Source organism: Bos grunniens, chromosome 4, assembly GCF_055505025.1.
Source record: "Bos grunniens cultivar Pamir isolate PY7600 chromosome 4, Bosgru_T2T1.0, whole genome shotgun sequence".
In the NCBI taxonomy this organism is placed as follows: domain Eukaryota; kingdom Metazoa; phylum Chordata; class Mammalia; order Artiodactyla; family Bovidae; genus Bos; species Bos grunniens.
In genome coordinates this window covers 7,344,422-7,351,416 of record NC_141168.1, presented here as the reverse complement: position 1 = coordinate 7,351,416, position 6,995 = coordinate 7,344,422, and positions in this window count along the sequence as shown.

The window sequence follows — 6,995 nt, the reverse complement described above, 5'->3', positions numbered from 1 at the left end:
CCTGAATAGTCATTCTGTTCTCCCACAGCCCACCGTCAGCACATTAGGAGCCCCAGTTCCCTTCCCCAGCCGTCGTCATCACTGGGAAGCTTGGAGGGGGCTGGTCTGCTCTCCTCTGGTTTGGGTTGCTTGTTCTGGCTTCCAGAGTGCTGGCTGAGAGGGCGAGGTGGGAGGCTGGGGAGGAAGTGGCACCTCCCTGCTGGTGGCCGCGAGCTCCAGGCAGGGAGAGAAGCTGGCAGATAAGCTTCTGTGTGTCCACAGGGCACAGAGGAACAAGAGGAGGGCGAGGCTGGGGCCAGCTGCAGGGCAAGGGCTCCTCCAGGCTTCACACCTGGCCTGGAGCTCCCTGGCCTCCCCAGAGTGGACCACCTCTCAGAAAAGAGGGGACTGACTACGGCCGGGCTGGGGTTTTGGGGACAACCAGACTTTGTAAGGTGAGTTATAGGGAGTGAAACCCTTGAGGGTGGGAGAGGCCTTTAGTTATGACATGCAGGTCAAATCCCAGGGATGTGAGTGCCGGGGTGCTTGGGAGTTGTGTTGAGGTGGGGGCTGAGGTTCCCAGGGCTGAGCTGGGGTTCAGTCAGGGTTGCTGGGGGGCTCCCATGGGTCTCTGGTGCAGTTTGCACAGGGGTTCTTACCGACCATCTGCCATGCGCTGGCTTCTGGGATAACAGGCTGCTCTGCGGGGGTGAGGGAACAAGGCCCCATGCTTCTGGAACTCCCCTCACTTGGGTCCTTGGCCCACCTGGGGGGACCCTTGCAGACGCCCCTGCTCTGCTCATCTCCTGCCTCCACTGGTGCCGGTCTGACCTGTGCCCCTCTGCCCACCTCCGCTCTGCCCTCCTGAGCCCTCTTCTCCGCCAGGCCTGCCTTCCAGAACCACCTAGCACACACCCCTCCCTCCTCGGAACAGTCCCTGTGTTAACACACCATCTCACCCCTGAGAGGTGTGTGCGGGCTTATATTCCAGTTTCCTCTGTGTGTGTGTGATCTCTGCTGAGATGGGGGGCAGGCGAGGGGCTCCCTGAAGGCAAGGGCCGTGTCCTTCCTTCTTCAACCCTGGCAGGGTCTAGTGCAGGGCTTGGCTCATACACCCAGGAAGTAGTTGCCCACTGGCTGGTGGATCCAGGGCTGGAGGCCATGGGGTGGGAGGTGGATGGGGGAGGTGTGCCCACTGAGTGCATTTTACTGGGCTGTGGGCTGGTCTCCCGGACAATAATGGGAGGTCATGGGAGGCCTCCAGTTCTCCCCTCCTTGGGGCAGTGGGACAGGAGAGACCCCATCCCCGCCAACGCCCCCTGCCCCGACCCCACTGCAACCCCGTCTGGCTCCTCAGGAGTGTGTGGCATTGGATGTCCAGGGTGGATGTCTCCCTAGGTCACCGATGCCTGCCGGAGCTGACTAACAGGAATTGATGTTTTCGCAACATCAGCTCATGTGAGGAGTGATCATTTGAGCTCAGCTGGGAGCAGGGAAGCCTCTACCTCGGCCTCCTTCATTTTCCCTCTCCCCGAGGGAGTTACGTTCAAGGTCACAGAGCTCCAAAGTCACAGCAGTGAGTCAGCTTGGGCTCCCCCCAGCTGGCTAATGACTGCTACTGGATTTGGGTAATAGATGGATATCAGGGCGTCTTGGAGTAAGCCCCCACAGCTTGCCCAGCTTGCGGTCAGGCAGAACTGCTGAGAACCTTCGAGGTGGTTCCCTCTGCCAGTCCCTGAGCGCTGGGATGCCTGGGCTCCAGCCCATCCCCACCGGGAGGCCCTGGCCAGTCCTGTCTCTCTTCTGACTCTGCTCCTCCTGTGTCACGGGTTGTGAGACTCGAATGAGTACGTGTGTAAACCGCGTGCACTGAAGAAACCATGCAGAGGCAGGGCCGTGTCCTGCTGTGTCTCCCACCAAAAGTGGGTCCGGCCGCTAACACCCCGCTTCACAGCCTGGAGTCTCCTGCCGCAGAAGGCGCTGGAGCGTGGGGTTGTTGAGGCCTGCCGCCAGGCTGCCAAGACTTGGATGAGTGATTTCCCCTCCTGTCCCTGGTGAGGGCGGGCCTGGTCATGGCCCATGGTCATGGGCTCATTCCCGAACTTTCCTTCCATGCCTTGCTCTTCGACTCAGACCTGGGGCTGCGTCAATCACGTCTATCAGCCGACGGGGGTCCTGAGTCAGGGTAACTCGTGGACAAGGGCCTGGGAGACCTGGCTCAGGTCGGGGTGAGTCAAAGCAGGAACCTCGTTCAACTCAGATCCACTGACACCTTAAAGGGGAACCATGGGATCTGTAGCTGAGAAGGGCGGGGACTTGACCGTGTTGCAGGGACCCAGCCCATCTCCCTCTGCTGCCTCCCTGTCTCGCAGGGCAGGAAGGAGCAGGCAACAGCTCTGCCTTCTGCTTGCCCAGGCTCACTTCCTTCCCTGAGGGTCAGAACCAGCTGCAGGGCTGACCGTCCTCGGCCGGAATCTGTTGATGGTTTTGCCAGAGCAGTGGCTCCACCAGATCTGGGGAGGGGCACATGTTGGACGGCCTGGCCCGGGCACACGCCGCCCCAGGAGGCTCAGCTCCACCTGGAGGCCATGATGTGTGTGTTTGTGGAGGGGAGGGACGAATCACCAGGGAAAACCAGAGTTGAGAGGGTGGGCGAGTGGACTCCAGTGGCAGTCCAGCACCCCTGCTATGCCCAGCAGCCTCGTGGTTTGTTATAACTCAAAATTGCAGCCCCCTCCCAACTCTAATCAGAAACGGCCCTTTAACAAGAGGTCCAGGCTGTCATGTGTGCAGGTGGTCTGCCCTACCGCGCTTTCCCACCTCTCTCGGGTGGGCCTTTTCACTCCGACATGACATCAACCCTACTGTGCAAAAAGGCGGGAGACTAAAGCATGTCATTTGTCTTAAGCAGCTTGTGGGGTGTAGAGACAAGACGCTGTCTCCGCCTCCAGGAACCTCCAGGGTCCAGGACCCCAGACACAATGCCCCTCCGTCCCACGTCCCCAGGGACCAGAGCATTCATCGGCGGTGCCCAGCCTGGCCTGGCCAGCCTGGCTTTATGAGAATTTTCTATCAGCACAGAGCACAGCACAGGAGAGAAAGGTCCAGGAAAGGGCCGGTCCTGGGAAAACAGAGCAGCTCCTCCACCCAGTCTCTGCACCCTCCCTGACTCCCCTCTCCACCCTCCTTCGAAGCATCACTAAGCCTCCCTCTCCTCACCCTAGTAATGCCCAGGTGAGAGGATGTCTGTGGCGGAGGCTGCTGGGACCCTGTGGATTCCCTTTGCAAGCTGCTTCCAGCGCTGACTGCTAAGGTTTGCAGCTGCTTAGCCTGGGGGCTGCTCCCAGACCATCCCTGCCACTGCGAGTGAGTACTGACCCAGCAGTCACTGTGTCTGGGTGTGGGGCCAGATCTGAGGGCAGCCTGTGCTGGGGATCAGGCGACACCGGGCTCCTGCTGCGACCACATCCCTGGCTCCTTCCCCAACCTGAGCCTGCGTCCCACTCCCCTTCTCCTGAGAGGCCTTCCCAATACTTCTCATTCCCCTTGAACAGAATCTTTGGCTCAGGCTCCACTTCTTAGGACCTCGATCTAAGACAGTGTCGCTGAGACATACACGCTCAAGTACATGATCAAAGCATCTCGCGCAGATGAGATCGTGACTAGTATTGAGTTCTGCCTGCTGCTATAGGCTTTCATCAAAGAGCGCTGGTGGACAGACTGGAGGTGGTTGTGTCCTTTGTGAGGTGGTGAAACCCACATAGAACAGATAGCCACTGCTTTTCTCATGCCAGCCTTAGACTTAGGTAGCATTGCAAACACAGATGCTTCAGACCAGCATATTAGCTTGTTGTGTTTGGACATGCATGCTAAGCTGCTTCAGTCGTGTCTGACTCTTTGTGACCCTATGGACTGTAGCCTGCCAGGCTCCTCTGTCCATGGGATTCTCCAGGCAAGAATACTGGAGTGGGTTACCATGCCCACCTCCAGGGGATCTTCCCACCCAGGGATGGAACCTGCATCTCTCACCTCTCCTGCATTGGCTGCTACTGCTAAGTCGCTTCAGTTGTGTCCGACTCTGTGCGACCCCATAGACGGCAGCCCACTAGGCGCCTCTGTCCCTGGGAATCTCCAGGCAAGAATACTGGAGTGGGTTGCCATTTCCTTCTCCAATGCATGAAAATGAAAAGTGAAAGTGAAGTCGCTCAGTCGTGCCCGACTCTTAGCAACCCCATGGACTGGAGTCTACCAGGCTCCTCCATCCATGGGATTTTCCAGGCAAGAGTACTGGAGTGGGGTGCCATCGCCTTCTCCGCCTGCATCGGCAGGTGGGTTCTTTACCACTAGTGCCACCTGGGAAGCCCTTTGTGTTTAATAAAAATCATTTTTAAAAGGCTATTGTTAGGCAGAGCACCAGGGGACCAAGGTGGCTTGGAGATGTGGAAAAGACCCCAGGGGCTGAGCTGGTCCTTCTTTGCCCCTGGAAACCTGCGAGCAGACAAGTGGCATCCTAGATCAGGGTTCAGGCACGTGGGTTCTGGAGAGCCTGAGTTTATAGGAGCAGCATGAACTGTGCCCAGGTGTGGGGACTGAGGGATTTGGGAGCGGGGTGGTGTGATGGTGCCTGTGGGTCCCCAGAGGTGGCAGAGACAGTGGCTGGGGGATAGAGGGGACAGGCAGCCTCAGGCGCACGTGAGCACCCCCAGAAATGACTGGGGGGTATGCACCGTGGGCTCCTGGGGGAAAAGTGGGCTCCTGGGGGAGAAATGGACCCTGCAGAGTCCTGGGGGTGGGGGAGCGCTTGGTCTGTATGTAACAGCCTGTTCAGGCTGCTGGAGCAGGACGCTGGCCACCGCTTTCCCACCTCGCCTCTGTGCTGGCTCAGGGGGCCTGTTACCGTGTTTTCTCTGCCAATGCCCTTGACAGCCCGGCTGCCTGCTCTGTGTGCCCCTCTTTATTCCAGCTGCAGAATTCTCCCCTGAGAATTCCAGGGACAGGATTGATGTGACTAGTCACCGTCCCTCGGACAGAGCTCATTCTCCCCGTGCTTCCCATGTGACCTGTGAGCCTGGAGCTGGCATCCCAGGCACAGGCCCAGTGGCTCCGCTGAAAGTTCCAGTCTCAGGAACTTGGAGATGCTTGAGCACGTGTTCTTGGAAGGGAGGGTCAGCTGACAGGCTCCTGGGGTCTGACTTGTCCAGCCCCGGACTCTGGTTTCTCCCTCACTTTTATGTGCAAATCTCTCTGCCCCTGCCCCCCGCCCCCCGGGATAGGTGGGGGGCATGTTGGTTTTGATTGGATTCGAGCTCTGGGTAGGGTGCTGGAGTTGGAACAACAACAACAAAAATCCCCTTTGGATCTTCTTTCTGTTCTCATGACCTCTGCCTGGCTGGTGTATGTTAATATTTGCAGTCGCTTCTCCTTAATGCCTGGAGAAGGTTATATAAAGGGGGACTGTTAGCTTGGCCAGCACTCCGAGTATATTCAGGAAATCCTGCAATATGAGAAAATCAAGGGACAGAGCCAGTGAATACAACAGTCCCACTTATGGGATGATATTAAAAAAAAAAAGGTATCATTGAGAGGTTGTATTCTGTGAATACAATGAAATTAGAAATGCAGGCACACCTGCGAGAGATTGTGGGTTTGCTTTCAGACCGCTGCAATAAAGTGCATATTGTAATGAAGCGTCGCGTGAATTTTTTGTCTCCTAGTGCATATAAAAATTCTGTTTACACTATAGTCTGTTTAGTGTGCAATAGGATTATATCCCAAACAAAACAATGTATGCCAACTTAATTTAAAAATACTATATTACAAAAAAATTCTAACCATTATCTGAGTCTTCAGTAAGTCCCGGAGTAACATCAAAGATCACTGGTCACCAATCACTGTAAGGTAATATGTTAACATTATTTCATGTCACGATAATGAAAATGTATGCAATATCGTGAGAATTAGAAAAATGTGACACAGACATGATGTGAGCAGATGCTGTAGGAAAAATGATACAGGTAGATTTGCCCAACACAATATTGCCATAAACTTTCAGTTTGTAAAAAATGCGTCATCTGTGAAGTGCAATAAAAAGATGTACACCTATAATTAACAAAAAGATGACAAAATGAATGAATGACGGTGAAAACACCACCTTACAAACCTTGTGTCACGCAACTATAATTTACCCTTAAATATATTCATCAGAAGAGAGGACATTTTGAAAATCAAGAAGTCAAGAGTTTAACTTAAAATGTTAGGAAAAGAACAACAGAATATGCCTAAAGAAAGAGAAAAAATAATAAGAAAGGTAAAATTTAATTAAAATAGGAGCTCAGATTGCTTTATTTGGGAAGGCTTTCAACCTCTAATGATTCTTCATATATAAACAAAGAATAGTGGGGAAAATATCCCCAAATGTTTTAATGAGGCTGGTATAACCTTGAAAATGAAACCAGACAAGGACAGGACAATGAAGGAAAATTTTCAGCCCATCTCACATATGAGGATCTCCACAAAAATTCAAAATAAAATATTGGCAAGTCAAATCCAGAAATATATTTAAAAATGTATCATGACCAAAAAGGCTTTATTAAAAAAAAATAAAAAGGTTTCAACATAAGGAAAATCTATTAAAGAAATATGCCACTGCAACAGATTAATGGGGACAAAGCATGGCCATCTCAGTATATTCAGAAAAAGCAGTCTTCCTCCTCCTCATCTTGGTATACCTTCCTCCTCCTCATCTCAGTATACCTTCCTCCTCTGCTATTTTTTTAAAGTGAAAGTATAGTTGATATTTGGAGAAGGCAATGGCACCCCTCTCCAGTACTCTTGCCTGGAAAATCCCATGGATGGAGGAGCCTGGTAGGCTGCAGTCCATGGGGTCGCTAAGAGTCGGACATGACTGAGCGACTTCACTTTCACTTTTCACTTTCATGGATTGAAGAAGGCAATGGAAACCCGCTCCAGTGTTCTTGCCTGGAGAATCCCAGGGATGGTGGAGCCTAGTGGGCTGC